The 22,533-nt window shown below is 38.2% G+C and overlaps 1 pseudogene; it reads right to left on the bottom strand.

Moving 5' to 3' along the window:
- LOC126618113 (uncharacterized) overlaps window positions 1–17,062 on the bottom strand; it is a 36,388-nt pseudogene extending 19,326 nt beyond the window's left edge.
- Window positions 17,063–22,533: the final 5,471 nt, after the last annotated feature.

Here is a 22,533-nt window from a genome sequence, read left to right as displayed (position 1 = left end):
TCACCAAGGTCCAAGTTAAAACGACGGTCGGAGGGGCCAGACATTTTCAAAGGTGTTGAAGAAAGAAGAGGTCAGGCAAATTGAGATCTTAGAAGTGCAATGAACGGAGTTTCTATGGGCAGAAATTCAAGTGTGCTTAGAAACGAACTGCTTATCCTCTATAAAAATCAGCACTCGATGGGATTTCAGAGATCGAAGAGGCGAGTTCAGAAATCGAAGAGGCCAATTCAAAAATCGAAGAGGCGCTAGCTTTTTCAAAAGTTGGGTTTACTCAGAAACCACGGTCCATCCTTTATTCCAGATTTGTTCGCATTTGTCACATGCAACCTCTGCACTCGACGGAGCTCAGAAATCGAAGGGGCAAGCTTAGAAATCGAAGAGGCATTTGCTTTTCCAGACGTGTCAGCATCTATCACATGCACACTTAGCTTGCGGAAATCACGGGCAATTTGTCAAAGTGCCGATTTCAGATATCGAAGAGGCATTTGCTTTTCCAAACATGTCAGCATCTGTCACATGCACACTCAGCCTTGCGGAAATTACGGGCAATCTGTCGAAGATTTCTGGTAACGTAGAAAGCACGTGAAGATTACTATTTAATCATCCAACGGTTGCCAACAAGAGTGAAAGAATAGTATCGGTTATTAATTTATATAAATGTCGACCTTCACCCTCCATTGCAAGGCAGACATACATAACCCTTCTTTATCTCCGAGAATGCCTTCCCAACAAAGCCTCTCGAGTCACTCAGTGTTCCTTATTCCCTAGGATACCTCTGCAAACAACCCATCAAAAGAAAAAGTATTTCATATCATGAAGGTTGAAAGCAAGAGTATCTCATATCATGCTTTCTCTCCGTCTTTCTCCTTGTCGTTGTTTTTCACCTGCGGGACAAGAAGAAAGAGAGCAATCAGCCAGCACTTGGTATCAATCTTTCGATCTGGAACCGACTGCCTGGAACCCTTTCCTGATTGCTTACCTAGCCTTGCTCTCGAGTACTAATTTTCAACATCTTATTCTTCCTCAAGCTACCACATCTGCCTGGGGAACAGATAAAGGAAGTGAAAATGATACCTCGAAGCATGTGGAGACAATGTGCTAATTCATCCTTAGCTAGGGACAAGGAGAAAGAAAGCAAATGGTCGGCACTTAGAAAGATTGAAGGAAGGAACTCAAATGAACGCTACAATCTTGTGAGACTTAAGCCTAAACGTTTATTTGGAGAGTTAATAATCTATGCATCATTGTTTTCTAAAGTCCTTGCATGATCTCATTATTCTTTGCTTGGTTGCTACTTAGGAGGCGTTTCATCATTTAGTTCCAAATGCTAGAACTAATGCTTTTTCCATTCAAAGCATGCTATTGATTTGCATAACACATATTCAAGATGAAGTTGTGTAGTGACCACCAAAGCCAAATTGTCGTGCCCCTATTTCATTATGTGTTTAAGTTTAACCCCGTTGAGCCTTGTTAAGCCTATGTTCTTTGTTAATCCACACAATCCTTACCTAGCCTAGTTTTAGGACCATCCATACCCTTGTTCTTGAAGCGTAGTAAACCATGACTTAAAATGAACTCCTTTTTGATCAATGCATTGCAGAAAGCAAGTGTGGGGGAAGTGATTCTTGTGTGTGTGTGTGTGCCAAAGTCCTTAATAAGGCATGGGTAGAAAAGAAAAAAAATGAGTGAAAAGAAAAAAAGAATTGAAAAGAGTATGAAAAAGAGCTTTAAAGTGTTGTTTGTTAAAAAAGGGTCCAAAACATTGAATCTGGCCTTAAGTGTTGCATGAATCTTCCCTTTGTATTTAAAAGTTGATTATGCATTCTAAAGTGAATTCCAAGTGTCTATTTCAATGCTTTGCTTGCTATCGCTTTAAGAACGTTTGTTATTCCTATCCTTTCTTTATTAGCCATTACCCTCAAGCCCTGTTACAACCCTTGACTTCAATCTTGAGTGTTGTGTGTTTCAATTTGTGGAGTTCGAAATTGGTATGAGCATATGGTGTCACTGGTTCTTGCATCTAAGTAATAGCATTCCATTCATGAGATCATATCTAAACATGCTTAATAACTCCAGAAAATTGCTTTCTTTGTTATAACATATGTGAGTCCTAGTCTTTCGTGTTTACATCAATCTTCTCACATATACTAGTGTAGGGTGTGTAGTTAGAAAATGTGTGTGAAAATAGAGAGTATCTTGTAAGGGATTGAGCAAATTCTCTAAGGCATGTTACTACATTCAAAATCTGTGATTAAGTATGTGCTCAAGTGTAAAGATGACCAAAATCTGTGGGAATGATGATTTTTAACATGTAATGTTTCATTAAAAATCCCTTAGGCAAATGTTAGAAGGTTTAGGTTGTGTTTTGTTTGTTTTGTTTGTTTTGTTTTGCTCGAGGACTAGCAAAAGCTAAGTATGGGGGAATTTGATATGAGCATATTTATGCGACTGAGTTAGCTTGTTCTCATGCATTTATGTTGTTATTTCTTAGTTAATTATGTATTTGAAGCTATTTTCGTGTGTTTGTAGGTCCGTAGGCCTTATAAAGCAATAAGATACATTTTGGAGCAGTTTTGGGCTTGGAATGGATAGCACATGCATGGAGCAAGGTGGATGGACGAAATTGAAGACTAAAGAGGCTAGGAATGTGTTAAAGAGAAAGAAGAATTAGTGTAAAAAGGACAAAGAGCTCAGCCATAAATAGGTGTCACTCCACCATTCACCTTTCCATCATTGTCGTGCACCACCATTGCACTCCCTTTGGATTCCTATGCCGTGCATCATCATCCATGTTCCCTCCATTGACTCATTCGTTGCATCATTCAACTTCCTTTCCTTTGTCTACCATGTGCACAATATCCTTTCACCTCCTTGCACTCATTAATTCACCACTTACTTACCTTTCCACCCATGCCATGCATAATCACCCTTGTCTCCTTCATTATTTCTAATTTCATGCATCAAAACATTGAATCATTGTACAAAATTTCTGCACATTTCTTGACCCCTTCACCTATCAGATTTCATACAACTTTTACCTCCACTACATGCACTCATTGATGCACCATCCACCACATTTGGAATCCCATGCCATGCATCATGAGTCATGCTGCACCTTTGACTCATTTCTGCACCATTCCACCTCCCTTTCCTTTCTCTACCATGTGCACAATCATTCATGTTCCCTAGCTGCAACAACACTCCATTTTACCCCCCATGCTTTGCATCATGACTTCACTTTCACCTTTGAATCATTTCAAACACCACTCAATGCACTCATTGTGCAACACCATTCCATTTTACCCCCCATGCTTTGCATCATTACTTCATTTTCACCCTTGAATCATTTTACACACCACCTATTTCCCTCCATTGCCATGCACTTCCTCTATAAAAGGAAGTGTGTGTGGCAGCCATATAGTTGAGTTTTTGCTTGATCATTCATCCCCATTTCAATACAACCTTCATTCAAACACACCCATTCATCTTTATATCCATTCCTCCATACAAACAAACCTTCAAACACTCACCAACACCTTGTGCCGTAGCAAAGGAAGGGAAGGAAAGTGCTTGGACGTGCTTGCTGTCCAACTTGGATCGTTGGAGCGTTTAGGTGTTTTCTATCTTTTGTTTCTAATGTTTAAATTCATTTCCTTTCGTTTTGTTGTAAATATGAGTGGCTAAACCCCTCTTAGCTAGGGGTGATTTCAAAGCCATGATTATGTGTGTAATATAATTTGATAAATTCCAGTTATGAACTCTTGAATCGTTAATGCAATTGGCTTAACTATTTGATTGATAACTTATTTGTATTTGTTAATTAAGGGTCGACACTTAATTGGCATGCATAAATCCGTTGCTAGAATATAAGGAAGTTTCACATAATCGTTACAAACTTATATTCACATGTAGTGAAGGTCGCTTATAAACGATCGTGTTAAGTTCAATTCCTACCATGAGTGACATGATGTCATAGTTGCAAGTGCTTTGTCAATGCTTATGATTTTCATTAAACGTAATGATCTTTGATTGTATCTCTATTATGATGTCATGTAGGAAACTTTTGAAGAATGTTTTGGGTTGTCGAATGATGTCATCCAATCCGATAAAACAAGGAAAATCTGAGAGTTAACGAGTGATGTCACAGTTAATTTGGAGCATTGTCGTTCATAATTCAATGAAGTAGTAACTGGAAATCAAGTTATTTGCATACATGTCATGTGTGGAGAAAAAGCCTCTAGCTATCCCATCCATCATCTTATTTCTCAAATTTGTTTTACAATCTGTCTAGTTTTTCATACTTGTTTGTTTATTTCAGCTTCATCCAAATCAAAACCCCCCCTTTTAGTTTCTTGTTTCAAAGTGTTTCAAATCTGTTTTAGTTTGTGTTTTTAAGTGTTTTGATTCAAGTAAAAGTCAATTTTCGTCCCAAGTCATTCCTAGTGTCTAGTTTAAGTTTATTTGGTTGTTTTAAGCTGTTTTGAGTATTTTAAGTTTGCTTTGAGTCTTGTGAGTCTTGTTAAGTGTTTTTAAGTTTAGTTTTATGTTTTTGAGTCAGTTTAGAGGTTATTAGTAAGCCCTCATAATCCCTGGTCCAGAACGATCCCTACTTATACTTGTACTACAATTGTCAAAAGAGGGTTAAATTTGTGTGTTAAGATAATTTTCGCACCACTACACAACCTACGAAATTGGAGAAACCCAAGGTTAACAGCCTAGTGGTCACGTGGACTTGTTTGCTTCTATAAGTAAGGCGTCTGGCTACTGACCCTATGGCTAACAACTTTGGAAAGTTCTACACCAACACCTATGGCTATATCAGCTACGCAGGCTTATCTGCTTATAGAGAAGTAGCACGCCTGCCACTGGTCTATAAAGTCTAAAGGATAGGGCATGAACGAAAGAAGTAAAGATGGAGAAAAACGAATGAAGCAAGTTTATTAAATTTTCTAGCTAAATTGATAAACAACTAGCAAAGACCAAAGGAGTTCAAGCAAAGCAAAAAACAACGAGGGAAACAAAGAAAATCCTAAAGACTACTAATCTTCAGTAGCTTGGACATTCCATGACTACTTGGTCGTCACACCTTCAACAGCTGCAACATTCTCAGCAGCGGTAACTTCCAGCACTTCACCCTTGGCTGCTCCAGCCTGGGCACCAACATCTCCGACTACTTCACCAATGGAGGCCTAATAAATAAAGGCAAGCAAGTCTTCCGGAGAAATATAGAAGGTTTCGAAGTCTTTTCTAGCAAACTCGAAGTTAGACGGTCTACCAAAGAGATGATCTACATAACCCAGCTTGTAGAGATCATCCTCACTCTGAACAAGCGGAGCCTCGAGCCTAGCCTTCTCACCCTTCAGCTGCCCAATCTCCTCGAGCAGACCAACATGGACATGTTGTAGCTCATCCACTTCTTTCTTCAAACTTTCGTTGATCCTCAGTGCACCTTAGAGTTCCAACACTTGGGGTTCAAGCCTATTAACAATCTTCTTGAAGTGGATCACTTGGTTATAAGCAGCAATCAACTCTTTATCCTTTGCATAAACAGCGGAACGAAGCTCAAAAACTGTAAACTCAAGATCTTGAATTTGAGGTATGTAACATGCAATCTTCTTCTCTGCACTTTGATACTTAACTTGGATTGCGTTAAGCATAGTCTTCAAGTCAACGATCTCTTAGTGAACAGTCTCAAGCCGTAGAGAAGTGGAGGCAGAAGTATTTGACCCCTTCAAAGCAACGAGCTCATAATCCAACCTCTTGATATCCTCAGCCGAGGAATAAGCTTCAGTTGCCATAGTCTTCGCCACCTCTTTTGGAGCCTTGCTATATCTGCATCATAGCAAGCAGAGCAGTCCTTCTATATTGGGTCGTATGCTTTGCAAAGGAACTTGGGCATACAAACCTTTCTAACGCCATTAACAAACTTGGCACAAGCGTCCATGTCTTCAAGCAAATCTGGTTTTAAGAGCACACAGATCTCAGTAGCCTCCCTCAAAGCAGGCTTAGTAGATTTCTCACAACTACCCATGCGAGCAGTCTCATCCTTCCCATCAGGCAAATCAGTCACAGCAGCAGATGGAGTAGACAATGGCGCCACTTTAGCAACAAAGTCCACCTTATCACTCTTCATAATAATAAGCCTCTCTAAAGGTGAACCGAACTTGGTTCCCAACGGACGACTCGGTACAGACCTCAACACTGAGGGTATGATAGGACCTTTATGCTGAACAATCGTATCAGCAATAGTACAAGCCATTCTCGACATGGTAGGCACCACATGCTCAGATCTAGCAGCCTTATTTTTCTTCTTATTAGAAGAAGTCATGTCAATCACATAACTTTAAGCACCAGGCGAGCCCTTATAAGCAGTGGAGAAAGTCTTCAATTTTCTCAACCGGCATCTCTTGAGTAGGCAGGGAAGTTCTCTTCTTTCCACCTTCATTCATAATAGGCTCTACGATAGTGTTTAGACAAGCCAATGCATCCACCTTTATCCTCTTTACCTCATCTCTCGGAACAGCCGATCTTACTCCCAAAGAAGAAAACTAAGCAGTCAACGCCATTAACGGTACTCAACAGGGGAGCTCAACCCATACTGGCTTTTTCCTCATTTTTTTCTCTCAAACCAGCAGGCAGGAGGCCTATATGCCTAACATTCTAGTAGCCCATGAGGCCAGCGACCTTTTCATTTCTCTCAATTGCCGGCCTGGCCTGCGTCAAGACCAAAAGCCCAAAAGACATGAACCATGCTGCTCGTCTAGCATTGCGCCCCAGCGTCTCAATCCACGGCCCCAACCACGCAAGGTGCCCTTGGCTCTAGCCAAGCCAAGCAGCCCAAGTAGTGGTCCCTCCCACAACACATCTTTGGCCCATGGTGAGTCGACTCCTAACCCCTGCCAGCATATGTGCCGCACCATCCTGACGGCTGCCTCGCGATAGCACTATCCAAGAAGACAAGGAGAAATATTGGATACGAGTTGTCCAAAATCAAGGTTATATTGGGCATTTGTAATACAATGAAATACGAGTTGTACTGAGATACAACACTATCCAACCTACAGTCAATGTCTTCATGCCCAAAGGTGTTGCATTTGCATTGTGAATATTGTTTCTCTATAAATCTAACGACCATTCTCAATTTCTCCCTCAGTGAATCCCACATCCCTGAACTTTTCCTCCATTGAGTCACTTAATGGAGGAAAGTACAAAAAATGGAGGCAAGACATGGAAATAATCTTGGGCCTGATGGAATACAACCTAGCTTTCAGATATGACGAGCTAGTGCCATTGACTGAGAACAACACAGTTGAGCAGAGGTTGAAGTTTGAGGGATGGGAAAAGGCAAAATCGCTTGTCATTGCTTATGATAAAAAGGTCCATTATTGGTGAAGCAATGAAAAAGGGAATTCCAACAAGTGGCAAAGCAGAAGATTTTCTTGAAGGCATGGAAGCAAAGTTCAAAGTCTCAAAAAAGGAAGAGATGGGCAACCTCATAACTGCCTTGACCACACTGAAGTTTAATGAAAGTCGCATTGTGAGATAGAACATGTTGAAGATGGTGGAGGCAGTGACAAAACTGAGAGATCTTGAAATGCCCATTGATGATACTTTTGTCATTCACATGGCTCTCAACCCTCTCTCCCTAAGAGTTATGAGCATTGAAGACATCTTACAATGCCAAGAGAAATGGGGCTTGAATGACCTACTTTCCATTTGTGTTCAAGAGGAAGCAAGAATGAAAAGGGGGAAACAATAATCAGTCAATGTGGTGAGCACAAATAATGGAAAGAAGCATGTTGTGAATCCCTCCTGTTAGTCGTGATACTCCCTCATTTTCTAAAGGACCTCAAGGTTTTAAGATGAACATGGACAATGTTAAGTGTTATTTCTGCAAGGAGCTTGGTCATTTCAAGGTTTTAACAAAACTGAAAACGTTTTTCACTACAAGAAAACATGGATTATGTGACAGTATTTTTTGTGGTGCCTAAAAATTCATCACATTTGGCTAAAATGAGTAAGGCTTTTCTAGAAATCGTCACATAAAGATTTTCACAAACACCAAAATGTTTTGTGTCACATAAACATTTTGAATTCGTCACAAACTATTGGGTGGGAAATTTTACCGCCGAATGAAATGTTAATATGTGACGAAATTTTTACATTCATCACTTATATAAAGAGTAGGCCACATAATAGTCAATTCATCATTGATAATAGTTAAAGTAAAAATTAAAAATATTGAAATAATAATGTCAAAACTCCCAGATTGTAAAACCTAATAACCTATTTTGTTATGTTCTCATCCCATCTCTTTCAGCTCCTCTTGGTTCTACTCTCTCACCCCGCCCGCCGACCAGCCACCTAGTGGTTGCCATTGTTGGCGACCACGTACCACCTCTCATTCGTCTCCCTCCCTCGACCTCTCAATCGACAACAAGGTACTTATATCCTTAATTGTTTTTGGATTTTCTTCTTCAATCAGTCTTTGTTTGCCAAGCTTAGACACCCAGTTATCAATTTCCTTTCTCTTTTGAAAATCAATGAATAATGGTTGTTATTTTTCTATTTTCTCTTTGGAATGTCGTTGGTGGCCATCTACGAACATTATCATTTGTTAAATTGTTATTTTCTTATTTCTAATTTAGTTAGAACACAATTATTGCAGTTATTTAAGCTCTTGATTAGTTGCATAGTTAATTCTCTGAGGTAGGATAAAAACTACAGCATCTTGGCTATAGCACAAATCCACTTCTAAAAAAAAAAAAACTATCATGTCCTCTTACACCATAACAAATAAGAACAAAAGGGGGAAAACAAAAGAACTGAACAAAATGAAAAAAAGAGGAGGAATAGTTTTTCATAGATGACGAAGATTATAATAGTTGCAATATTCAAAAAAAAAAATAAAAAAACTAGAACTACTCCCTTTTTCTGTAACTATTTTTTCAACACGTAGACTACCACAGAGTAAATTTGTGGAAATTTTAAGTTTGTTTGATTGTATTTTTCATAGATTGATTGAATGTACAAGGGGGGATATATAATGACGTAGAAGGTTACACGCAACCCTACCTTGGCAAATCCTATTAACCCGGTAAACCCTAAAGCTGTCACTCCTTAAATTAAGGGAGTGCAGCAAGTAGCTAGCACACAATTATCAACAAGTCATCTAGATGTCAATCTTCCTCAAATTAAGGGATTAGATTAAATAGAGAATCCCATGGAAAGAGGAAACATAAAATCTGGCAACATCAGTTACCCCATATCGTCTAATATCCATATGCAACATCAGTCATATGTAGCATCAGTTACGCAGCATTAGTCACCCAGTATGCAGCATCAATTATGCAGCATCAGTCACCCCATATCGTCTAATAAAATTCTCAAACAAAATAATATTTTGTTAATTAATTTGAGTTTGATTGAATTGATTAAATTTTGGTGTTTGTCAGTTCAGGTACAAGTACAATTTTAGTATTGTGTACAATTCTAAAATCTAGAGGACCCTTCGCGTTCTTTAGAGGGTTTCCTATTCTATTTCTCATTGGAGCACTTTTTGTTATGGTACTCTTCCACTTTCCCACACATTTATTTACCTATATACTAAGTGCAATGCTTTTAGGCCTTCAAACTAAGTATTTTACAGTTTTTATACACGTAATATATGTAGCGCCAAAAGTTAAACATGAGAGTGCCAACGGTGCTGTGCCATTGCCCTTTTGTAATTGGTTTATTATGTGATTTGGTGCATTGTATTGCAAGCTAAATAGGGTGATTTTGAAAATCTCAAGAAACTAGAACAATGAGGGCTAAATTTGGCTTTGCCACTTTCTTGAACGCACTTCATTTTTAGGGCGTTGGACATGCACTATGCAAGCTTAAATTTGGATTTCATGTTCCCCATCTTTTTAACCTGCCAAGTTTGGGATTAGATTGGATTTTACATCCTAGTCGCTTGTTGGAGCAAAATGTAGTTTGACATTGGCATGCTAAGAGATTCAGATATTCTACCCAAAGTACCTTCAAGTGCTTTACAATGGAGGAAGAGAACAAAAGATTTGAATTAATTTGTAATTGATGGGATATAAGAAGCCAAAATAATTTGTTGGGAGGATAGGAAACTAGAACTAGTAAATTGATTGAACATCTACTGTCACAGCCCGTCCCGGAATTATAAATTCCGAGGACGTGAAGTTACAAAAAACGCCCTTAAACGGGATTAAGGTGCGTAATTTTGGTGTTTGTTTTACCTAAAAAATTTCTAAACTGTGTTATTTTGTATTTGGACTTTAGGTAGGGTCCTACCTCCCGAATTCCTTCCCCAAAACCCGTAGGTTGTCTCTTCCTCAGCTCTTATCCTTCTCAGTCACACACTCTCTCTCTCTTTCTTCATTTCAGACTCTCTCATTCTCTCTCTTACTCTCGAACTCACTCGAACTCAAGGCAAACACCAAGAACAACCACAATTCTACACCAACGTCCAATCTAAGATCACCATTGTGATCTTGGGAACTTCACGAGCACGGGGGTATAAGTTTCAGGTGAGTTTCACTTCGAGAAACCCTAGTTTTTAAAGCCCCGTGATTTTGTACTGTTCACGAACTTTGATTTGGTTGTGTTTTAGGCCAAACCAAGATCACCACGAGTCTTAGGAAGTTCCAAGGAGGCTCGGAGTGCCTCGTTTGAACAAAATGGACGTCGGGATCAATGGTTTCGAGTTTGGCCGAATTTGAGAAATTTTGGAACGTATGATCTAGTTGTTTTTAGGCCTTAAAACCCTTCCAACGTGATTGTACATGTTAAATGCTTCATTTTGGTATAAATTACGTGAAAATGGACGAAAAACGAAGGAGAAAAGTGAATTTGAAATTTTTCCAGAAACCGGCGAACAGTCGCCGGCGACCGGCGACTCGCCGGAGAAGACAGGGAATATTCCGTCAAAACTGACGGAATATTCCTAACACCGTTACCGTTACCGTTAGGTTTTAACGGAATATACTAGGATTTGACGGAATATTCCCTAACTGCCGTTACTGTGCCGTTAGCATGCAACGCACGTGGCCGCGCGTGTGGGGCGCGTAGGTCCGTGCCACGTGAGGCGCGTGGGGGCGCGTGAGACCTCCAAAAATTATTTTAAAAATTTGGGGGTGATCCTGAGGTTGTGTAGGTCACGGTGGTATATTCATATACCCAATTTGAGCATCGTATGAAGAATTTATTACCTAGTTTGGTTTAGGTACGTTAATTGTGTGTTAAATGACGTTTTTTAGATATTTCACTTCTAGGTGGGACCTATAACGAGGACGAGCACATCCAGGGGCGTCAAGGGGGTTACGACCCGGCGACATACCAGTGAGTGGGCATTTGTTTTTATATATATACCTATATACTCGATTTCCCCAGAAATCAAATTTAAATGAAAAGTATAGTGAAATGAAATGAAATATGATTTGATTGCCATGCATAGAATGTTATGAATATTATGAACTGTCGTATGATGCATATATGTAAGGTGGTGCTGTGGACGCACAGGTAAGTATTTAATTACTGTTATGTTGATAATGATGATATATTGAGCTCATATCCTGCACCATGGTTTAGTGCTTATAGTATTCACCGCATCGCACGCTCGCCTTGGATCCAAGTAGATGCTGGTCGTACAGTCCACGTGGAGTGGGTACGACGGGCCAGTCGTAGAGTGTTAGTGAGATTACGACTGGTGGGTGACCTTAGATTATTGTATACAGATGAATGATGAGAGAAGCACTAGAGCGAATATTACCATGAGTCGTTCAGACTACATTAGGTGGTTCCGACTTATGTGCAGAAGGCCGGACAGGTCACGCGGAGTGACTCCGGCAGAGAGTGAGATTGATAGATGTTGAGCTCTAGGTTCAATCGTTCAGGGCTATTAGAGGGCCTCCGATTGATTATTTCTTTTACCTGATTATATTATGTTAATGCATTCATACTAAACTGTTGAAATTGGCATGGTACATTCTTTATTGAATCTGTTATAAGATTGATGATCGAGACAGTTGAGATATATATGCTATATACTATTTTTCTGGGAAAGTATACAGGTTTTCCAAAAAGGGGTTATAATTGTGGATTTATGAAATGATTTGGAAAAGCTTATTTTCGCCCACTCACGTTTTCTGTTTTTCGCCCCTCCAGGTTCTAGTTGATAGTTGAGGCGTTGGTGGCCTACGAGGACTGCTTCGGCGTTCTGACAGACTAAATAAATGTAGGATTCACCCGAGGGTGTTGTAAAATAGTTATGATCCTACTTGACTGCACCTAGACGCTTATGCTCTGTTTATGTGTGTTTAGTACACTCTTATGCACCTAGAATGCTAGGTTGTAAATAACTGCATTTAGTGGTTTTCGTTGACTCGTATTTTATTATTAAATCGTTTCCGCTTGCGTTATGGTTACGTCACGCTCACGTGACGGCCAGCACGTCCTAGTCTTCGGGTTAGGGTGTGTCATCTACAATTGGTTAGTCGACTTTTAAAATTTCTATATTATGCTCTCATCTAATTATGCTGTGATGCAAATTTACTTTTGTATATACATATATGAAATTCTTGTACTTTCTTGATTTTCAGGATTATAGGTGCTCAAGCTTGAGATTAGTTAAGTACAAGACCAAAGTTTCAAGTTTGTATGTTGTATTTAATACTTGCAATTTAAAATGACATAGTATTCATGCTACCTCTAGTCAAAAGTATTATTGCATCTGAATAGTAATGATGAATATGAAGTATTGTCCATGTATATGCTAAAAGCATGCTAGTTTTTCCTATCATATTATATGTCTGTCTAAACAATTTTACATATATTTTATCATGGCAACCTATTGAAATGTGTCAGAATGTGTAGCTCAATAATATGGGTAAAAGTGATCTGACTTCGATTCCTGGATAGACAATGGATTTATAGTTTGGTGAGCTTACGATGATGATGATAAAGTGATTATGATTGATGACTGTGGTGAGATATGTGCATTATAAATTAATTCATATCCTACAATAGTAATCTATTGGCCTATAATTTTACAAATAGTCATTATGTGTATAATGGTTTGTGTATATTAACATTTTAGTCGTGTTAGTTACTTTTCCCTTTCATATTTTAGATGGCAGCTTCTACGTAGTGAGGAAAGAGGGTGAAATAGGTGAGGGATCCCTTACCTCCTCCTCCAATTGATGCACTTGCACCTCCTCCGCCACCACCTCCTCCACAAAGATAAGAACTGCCAGTGGATCAATGATGTTGCTCTAGACAAATAGATAAGTCATTCAGTCATTTGACAAGATACAACTTAGAAAGCACAAATAAAGTGAACATGCAAGATTGACTTTAAGAAAAAAACTTGATATAACTAGCTAGAAGCTGAAAGGGCCCCTTATGAATTAAATTACATTTGTGTTCCTAGTAAGTTTATGTTTCTCTTCGTTTTGTTTGCCCCACCAATACATCCTTATGATATCGATTGATGCTTATTGCAGTATTTTCTAATGCTATTGATGCTTATTACTTTTTGAGCAAAACCTTGTATGTGCCTAGTTCAATTTAACCCACATTCAAACAGAAACTACAAAATCATATGTAAAGACAGGTTATACTTGGTGGTCTCATATAATATTTAAGTTGTATATTCTTAATTAAGGATATTGTAGCTGATCTTTAAAAAAGAAACTGATATGTTTCTATTTTATTATGGAAGGATAACATGAAGAAAAAGAATGATGAAGCAGATCCAAGAAGCACCTAAGGGTACTCCTTTAAATCAAGTTTTATCGGATGGTTTCCTCAGATGAACAATTGAGAGCTCAATTGGATTTCCAAAATGAAGATGAAAGTCTGGTATTAAATGTTAAAGGCTTTTTTGGCTGCAAGTGTCGTAGAGTTCTCTATTGTTAGCACCTCAAAGTTGATGAAAGTCTAATATCAAAAGTTAAAGGCTTTTTTGGCTGCAAGTGTCTTAGACTTCTCTTTTGTTAGCACCTCAATGTTGATTAGACTTTCCTTTTGTTAGGACGTCAAGTTGTCTACGTATAAGTGTTGGTGCCTTCATGACTAATTACTACCATTGAGATAGGTCACCCTGAGTTAGATTGATATTGGGATGTTTATGTTATTTTGTGGGATGTACACTTGATGAATGTATTCAACTTATGTTCTTTAATTGTTGATTAATTAAAAATGTGAAGTATATTACCTTATAGTTATGAATTGCAATTCTAGATTACGAAACAGGAACAAGTAATTAATTCATCATTTATTATTCCTAAATAGGTGTTTAATTTAACATATGTGACATACGTTGTGTCACATGTCAAAAGAATATGTGACGATTTCAATGTCATTTAGTGTTAATCATATCATTTTGGGATTATATTGGGTGACGATAAAATCATCACTTATAAGTTTGATATGAGACGAAAAACATTGGTCATTGACTTTTTTATTTTGTGATGCTTATTCCGTCACTTACAACCAGAATATGTGACAAAATTAGTGCCACGTAAAAGAAAAATATGTGGCGACTCTAACATTCGTCACGTAAACTATCGGTGACGCTGTAAAGGTGACGATAATTGTGATGTTGGAATTTCATCACATATAGTCAAATGTGACGAATTTTCATATTTATGTGACGAATGTCTGTCGCCACAAAAGCCTTGTTTTTTTTTGTAGTGTTTGTGTTAATATTCATCTTGTTGAAGTCCTTCCAAATTTTTGGTGGTTTAACACTGGCTGTTCGGTGCATATTACCAATTCCTTGCAGAGATTCACAAGAAATGAAGTCCATCACATTCACGTAGGAAATGGAAATAAAGTGGCTATGGAGGCAATAGGCACCCTCAATCTCAAGTTGTCAACTGGTTTTGTTTTAGAATTGTTTGATGTCCTTTATGTTTCTAGTTTAACAAGAAGTTTAATTCTACTCCAAAGCTTGTAAAGAATAGTTATGCTTTCATAAAGTGTAAGGATTTTTAATAAGTCTAAAAAGTGTTTGTTTACTAAACAATGACCTCTGGAAATTAAATTGTGAAGTCTTGGTAAATCCAAATTGTATAAATGTGGAGTCCTGTTTGCCACTTAAAAGATCCTTAATCAATGAAGAGTACTCCATGCTTTGGGATAGGAGGCTCGGACATATCAATAATAAAGGGATGGAACTTTTGATTAAAGAAAATATATTGCCCACTTTGAATTTTAGTGATTTACAAAACTGTGTTGATTGCTGGAAAGGAAAATTAACAAATGTAAAGAAGGTTCGACCAACGAGAAGTCTAAAGCTTTTAGAAATCATTCACTCAAATGTTTGTGGTCCTTTTCCCACAAAAACAATTTGCCAGAATGTTTATTTCCTGACTTTCATTGATGACTTTTCTCGATATGCTTATGTTTATCTAATAGGCCATGGGTGAAGCCTTTTTTGTCATTGGAATTGAGGTTATAAGAGATAGGAAGAGACGGTTGCTAGGGCTTTCACAAAGATCTTTCATTGATAAGGTCTTGAAAAGGTCCAACATGGAGGGTTGTGCTAAAGGTGAAGTTCTAGTAAGCAATGGTCATTGTGATTCTGATTTCGCGGGTTGTGAGGATGATAGTAGATCAACAAGTGGGTATGTTTTTCTCATGGCTGGAGGTGTCATTTCCTGGAGAAGTGCGAAACAGAAAATGTTGGAAACTTCCACAATGCAAGCGGATACATTTCATGTTTTGAGGCAACGCAGCAGGCTGTGATGCTCAAGGATCTGATTATAGAAATGAGAGTGATTGATGCCATTGCTAGACCACTTCTTATTTATTGTACAACAAGGATGCGGTGCTCTTTTCAAAGAATAAGAAGTCATATGCAATTCGTTTGATGGATGTAAAGAATCAGACTATCAAAGATAAGGTGAACGCTGGTGTGGTGTGCTTATGATACATCGACACTACTTTGATGTTGGCAGACCCTTTGACTAAACCTCTGGCAGTTGGGGTCTTTAAAGGTCATGTTGAAAATATGGGAGCGGTTGATTCCTTTGACTCAGCTATAGTATGAAGTAAGCATTGCTTTTGTTTGCTTGTGTTATTTTCAATAAGAATAGACCATTGTCATCGTGTTTTTCTATAACAATCGTTGAAAGTTTGTTTTTCAGTTATAGTCTACGTGTACAAATATACGTATGCAACATTTGAAAAAATTTGGACTGGTGTTGGACATGAATGATAATGAACAAAAGCTTGACAATGGTGGATTGGTCTGATCAGTGGGAGCCCTTGAACAAGGTTCTGAATCTTTTTAACATTTATATATCATGCATGAATAATTTTGGGAATTGTGATCTTAGGGTGTTTGTGCAAATTGTAATGAAAATCTTTCTAAGGTAACTAGTTGATTCTGGACGTTAATAAAGAACATGTTCAGTGATAATTGAAGTGGGAGAATGTAAGGACTCGATTTGAATCATCACTAAGTCTGATAAGGATATTAACTTGGAATTAATTTGGTTGAAGTCAAAACTGTAAGGAAATTGACATCCCTGGATTATAGGACAATAACGGTTATGTTAGATAATTATGGTTTATAATTAAGTCAACGTGGATGATTTTAATGAATCAATTATCCCATGATAGCTGGAATTTAATTGAGATTCATTCCTATAGAGGGATGTCTCTACTCATAGGAAAATCACGTCAAACATTGTCTAGCACTAGGGTTTGAGATCAAGATTCCTTAGTGAGTAGAAGGCTTTCTCTCTCTGCTCCCTCTGCAGCAATCCATTACATACACTGGTGCTCAATGTCTTCCTGAAGTACAACTTCATCTTGTCTGCAATTCTAGCATATTTTATGTATACATATGTAAATATATACCTATGTATGTTGTGAACCTTGTCAAAGGCTAACTCTATTAGGTCTAACATGCTGATGGAATCATCATCTTCTTCCGCCTCAATCTCTGATTCTCTTCTTCCACCATAGCAGGTAGTAAAGCTCTGAAGCAAGTGTTAATAGTGCTCAACCCAATTCCCAATCCACTGAAAGATGTCATCTTTTTTTCTGGAGTATGATAGCCTCATAGCCTCATAGCTCTCAATACCTCACGTGGAGTCTAACGGAGAAACTGATCGGATCATATTTATATATATTTTTACTTCGAATTCACTCGTCTTTTCTTAGTTAGTTCCTTATATTTTTGAGCTATTTACGTTATTTTTATGTTTATAGGATTTGTTATGCAAAGAAAATAAAAATAAGCACAAATGAGTTTTAAATAATAAACAGAAAGAATATTGATTTTATTTTTGGATTGGGTTTTATTTTGGTTTATTTTGGTTTATTTTATATGCATTGAATTGATTGTTTCATAGAATATTGGTTTTGGATTTGTTACTTGAATTTGTTCTTAATTCCCAACTGCTACTAATTTAGAGTTTATGATACAAATTAGTTTTGTATTATTTTGTCAAGGAAGAATCCAAGGACAGCAAGAGGTATAAAATAAAGAAAGGGGATCCAAGAAAAAAAGGAAAGACAACGAGAATCCAAGGAGAGACTTGCGGAGCGCCAGGCATGAAAGCAGGCGGGACAGCTAAGGAAAAAAAAGGTTGTCTTGCAGCCTTGAGAAACAGGAGAAGAATATAGATAAAGCTGCCTTTGCAGCGTGGAAAAGGGGGTCTGGGAGCGGGAGAAGGGAGCTGCCCTTTGGGCAGCTCGCAGAAGGACGAAGAAAAGAGAATAGGGGAGAGATAGGAGGGACTGTCAGCGAGACAGTCAGAGGAAGGAACGGGGCGCAAAGGGTCAGGAGGAAATGTGAGGTACGGGCTGCCCTTGGCAGCTGAGACTGACGTAAGGAGGAGAGAAAGGCTGCCATTTGGCAGCTTGAGCGAGGGAGTCAGGAGGGAGAGAAAGAGGAGAGAACTGACAGGGGAGTGCAAAGTGAGGCGCGGACAGAGGAGAAAAGAAAAGCTGCCTTTGCAGTTGAGCAGCGCACGGGATTGGAGGAGAGGCAGGTCAGAGGTCAGCACGTACTGACAGCTGAAAGAAAAGAAGGTGAGCAAGGGGAGAAAAGGTGAGCACGGGGAAAGACAGCGGGGAGAGTCCAGGGGGGGCAGCAGTAGCACAGAAGCAGAGGCTTCACTCTCTTTCGGTTAAATCTTTCCAAACTTTTATTTTATTTTTGTTTTAATAATGTGTAACTAAATTTAATTTGGCTAGAGGTTAATTCAAAGCCATGAATATATTTGTAATATGAATTGATTACCTTCGGTTGTGATTTCATAAGTTGTGATTTCAATTTACTTATCCGTTCGTATAAAAACTGATTTGTGTATGTTGGTTGAGAGTGCACGCTTAATTTACATGCATGAATTTGATGCTAGAATATAAGTGAATTTCACCTAATCGTTATGAACTTATTTTCACAAGTAGTAAAGGTTGCTAGTCACAATCACGTTAAGTAAATTCTTGGCAAGAGTATCATGCTTTTCATAGTTACGAATGCCTCGTCAATGCTTATAGTTTTCACAAAGTTTAATGATCTTTGATTGTATCTCTATTGTGCTTTTCACGTAGGGGACTTTTGAAGAATGTTTTGAATTGTTGTATGCGTTTTCCCGTCCAATTCAATAACTTAAGGAAAACTTGAAGATTAAAAAAGTGCTGTTCACGGTTAATCTGGAGTATTGAGATACTACAATTTATTGAAAGAACAACTGAAAATCAATTTAGGTTGCATATGTGTCATGTGTGGAGAAGAACCCTCTAGCTAGTCCGTCATTTATCATTTTACCTTAATTTTATGTTTTTGTCAATTCTGTAATTTAATTAAGTTTAATTTACTTTTCATCAAAACCAAACACCCATCCATTATTAAATTATATTATTTAATTAGTTTTCATTATTGTTAGTCTTTTAATTCAATTTCCGTCCATTTCAGTTCTTAGTGTCTAATCAGATCATTTTCATTATTTTGAGTCATCCTAAGTGTGTTTCGAGTTATTAGAGTTTTTAGCCTAGTTTTGTATCATTGAGTCTTGTTTAATATTTTTAAATTAATTTAGAATAGATTAGCAATCCCTCCTAATCCCCGGCCTAGAACGATACCCTACTTACATCTATACTACAATTGTCAAAAAGAGGGTTTAATTTGTGTGTCAAGTAATTCTCGCATCAAATTTTGGCGCCGTTGCCGGGGATTAGCAACTTTGCTAATCCTTTTATTTTTGTTTTTGTTTATGTTTATATTGGTGTTTGTGTATTTTACTTTTGATATTTGATTTATTTTTCTTTCTTTGATTTTAGGTTCAAATGGAGCCGAGGGAAATTTAAAGGAAAGATGCGTCCGGCTAAAGACGTTAAATCAAGCGCTTCTTGGGAGGCAACCCAAGCATTCAACGAAGGGAGACTTTGGAATCACTAACCCAATCAGCTTTGCATTCTTCCACCCTTATCTTTACTGCTTTCATTTTGTTTTGTTTAGTTAGTTGTGTTATTTGGTTGATTTCTGTGAGTTTGTGTTTTTTAGTTTAAGTGTGGGGGAAGGTTAACCAAAGTCTCTTTACATTAATTTACATATATAAAAAAAAAAAAAAAGATAAAATTTAATATTAATGAAAAAAAAAAAAATTACATAAAATAAAAAAAAAAAAAAATTTAAAAAAAATATATATAAAAAAAAAAAAAAAAAAAAAAAAAGTAAAAATATTTTACAATGTTGTAAACTAATAGTATTCATTGGTCGGGTGGTGCTTCAGTAGTAGGCGGGGCTTCAGCAGTCGGCGGGGCCACAGAAGGAGGAGGCGGCAGAGGTTGATCAGTTGGAGCTTCACTACGCGGTGCCGCTCCAGAAGACGAAGGCAGATGTTGTTGGAACAAACCCACAAACCTCCGATGATCAAGTAAAATTTGACCATCGGTGTCCTGCATCTGGTCAATCTTCCTCTTCATGCTGGTGGCATAGCTGTGTGCGAGCTTGTGCAATTCTTTATTCTCATGCTTGAGCCCTTTAATCTCTTGTTTGAGACTCTGTATTTCAGCCACCAACGACTCAACATGACGTGTTCGAGCATATAGGCGTTGGGCCATGTTGGACACAGAACTCGCACACTGCACGCTAAGAGCCAGAGACTCCTTAACCGCCAATTCATCAGACCGCCTAGCGAGCAGTCTGTTATCTCTGGGGGTGACAAGGTTCCGGGCCACCACTGCAGCAGTCATGTCATTTTTCATCACCGAATCCCCCACGGTAAGAGGACCGGTAGGGGATATGAAGGATGGGCGCCATATATTGTCTGGTGAAGGCGGAGCTGCCTCTTCACCAATGTTCAAGTCAAAACGACGATCGGAAGGGCCAGACATTTTTCAGAGGTGGTGAAGAAAGAAGAGAGTCGGAATGATCAAGATTAAACAAGTGCAAGAAGGGAGTGTTTACAGGAGGGAGCTCAAGTGTGTTGTGGAACAAGCTTAACGTCTCTATAAAAAGGAAGAAATCAAAGAGGCGCTCATCAGAGAAGCGTCCTCTCGCAAATCGAAGAGTCGGGGCTCCTTTCTCAAAAGCCGGATTCTTTTCTCAAAAGAGGCGTTTCATTTCTTAAAGGCTGGGCTTGCTCAGAAACCACGAGCCGAACCCCGGATTTCAAAAGATCAATTTGTCCAGACGTGTCGTCACTTGTCACACGCAAATTGCTTTGCGAAATTCTCGGGTAGTTTGTCGAAGCACCAATTCAGAAATCAAAGAGGGAAATTCAACAGTCAATGACACGCTAGCTTTCTCAAAAGCTGGGCTTCAACCCACGGGCAAATCTTCTTTTCCAGATTTCTCCGCACGTGTCACATGCTACCTCTACAATCGACGATGCTCAGAGCTCGAAGCGCCGATTCCAGATATCAATGAGGAATCTGCTTTGCGGAAATTACGGGCAGCTTTGTCAGAAAGCGCGTAATTTGTACTATTCATCCATCTACCGGCTGCCGACACTAAGTGAGAGAACAATTCCGGTTGTGAAGACAAGTCCTATAAGTTTCTACCTTCGCATTCCACAGCAAAAGCACACTCTCTCAGCACACCCTCTCAACACTTCTTCATCTCCGAAAATGCATTCCCAAAGAATCCTCCTAAGTTACTCTGTGTTCCTCATTCCTTGGGATACTCCTGCGAACAACCCATTCAAAGCAAAAGTATTTCATATCATGAAGGTTGAAAGCAAGAGTATCTCATATCATGCTTTCTCCCTGTCCTTTCTCCAGCCAGCACTTGCTCTCGAGTACTCATCATCTTGTGTTTCCTCTTCGTCTCTTACGTATAAGGGAAGTGAAGATGATACCTCGAAGCATGTGGAGACAACGTGCTGATTCATCCTCAACTAAGGACAAGGAGAAAGAGAGCAAGAGGTGGGCACTTGGAAAGATTGAAGAAAGAAACAGACCAACACCTCTCCCTCGTGCCTGCCCGCCATGCAGAGGAAACAAGCAGAGAAGAATGCAGCTTGCACAATCATCCCAGCAGAAGGAGTCTGAGATGAAGAACTAGAGAAGCTGCCACATCTGCTTGGAGAACAAATAAGGAACTGCAAAATCACCAAAGAGCAAAGCTTCGCCGTACAATATCATCAAATCATCACTTGCAAGTAAAAAGCTAAGTGTCACCCTGTTCAAGAGGAAAGCTGTGGAAAGTCAACAAGCACGACCAATGATTACTTATTAGTTTTATTCATTATCTTTTATCGTAATTTTCAATTTTTCGTTTGCAATTTTTTTTAATTAATTTTCTTGCGTACTTAACTGAATTATTTCTTTTCTTTGCAGGAACTTTTGGTTCTTTCCACCCTTGAAGTTGATTGCAGAATTTTAGCTTGGGGGTCATCGCTTGATTTTACTGCAAATTAGGGAAGTTTTCAGTCCACTTGTTTTATTTTGTTTCTTATTATTTATTTTATTTTTTTATTTTTTATTTGCATTATAGTGTTTTCTGACATTGGGGACAATGTCAAGTTTAAGTGTGGGGGTAGAAATCTCTAGAATTTCATTTGTTTCTGTGTTGTTGTTTTTTGTTTTCTTAATTAGTTTTGTTTTCTTTAAAAAAATAAAAAAAATAAAAAAAAAATCGGAAAATTTAAAAATCCAAAAATATTTTCTTGTTTCCCTTATTGTTTTGAATTAGATTTTTGTTAGTTTCCCGACCCAATGATATAATTGGATAAAATTTAAACCATGATCATCAAGAACTTAGTTAACATGTGTTTTGTGAAATTCCTAATTCTCTTGTTAGTTTGTACATGTTTGACCATCTTTGAAAAACCAAATGCACATAGCCTTGTTGATGTGAAACTAAAGTATGAATTAAAGCTTCATATGTGAATTTAGTGACCATATATATCCTATGTGAGTTTTTGAGCCTATTGAAAGTGTGTGCATTTTTCATACACTCCTATTCTTTCATGTGTGATGAACTTATGTGAGATACATCTCTAGAACTTGCGTAACGATCTTTCGAAATGTTTGTCATTGATTGCATGAACTTGG

This window comes from Malus sylvestris, chromosome 4 (assembly GCF_916048215.2).
Source record: "Malus sylvestris chromosome 4, drMalSylv7.2, whole genome shotgun sequence".
Lineage (NCBI taxonomy): Eukaryota > Viridiplantae > Streptophyta > Magnoliopsida > Rosales > Rosaceae > Malus > Malus sylvestris.
The sequence above is the reverse complement of the archived record's forward strand: the minus strand, read 5'-3'. Positions and strand labels throughout refer to the sequence as shown.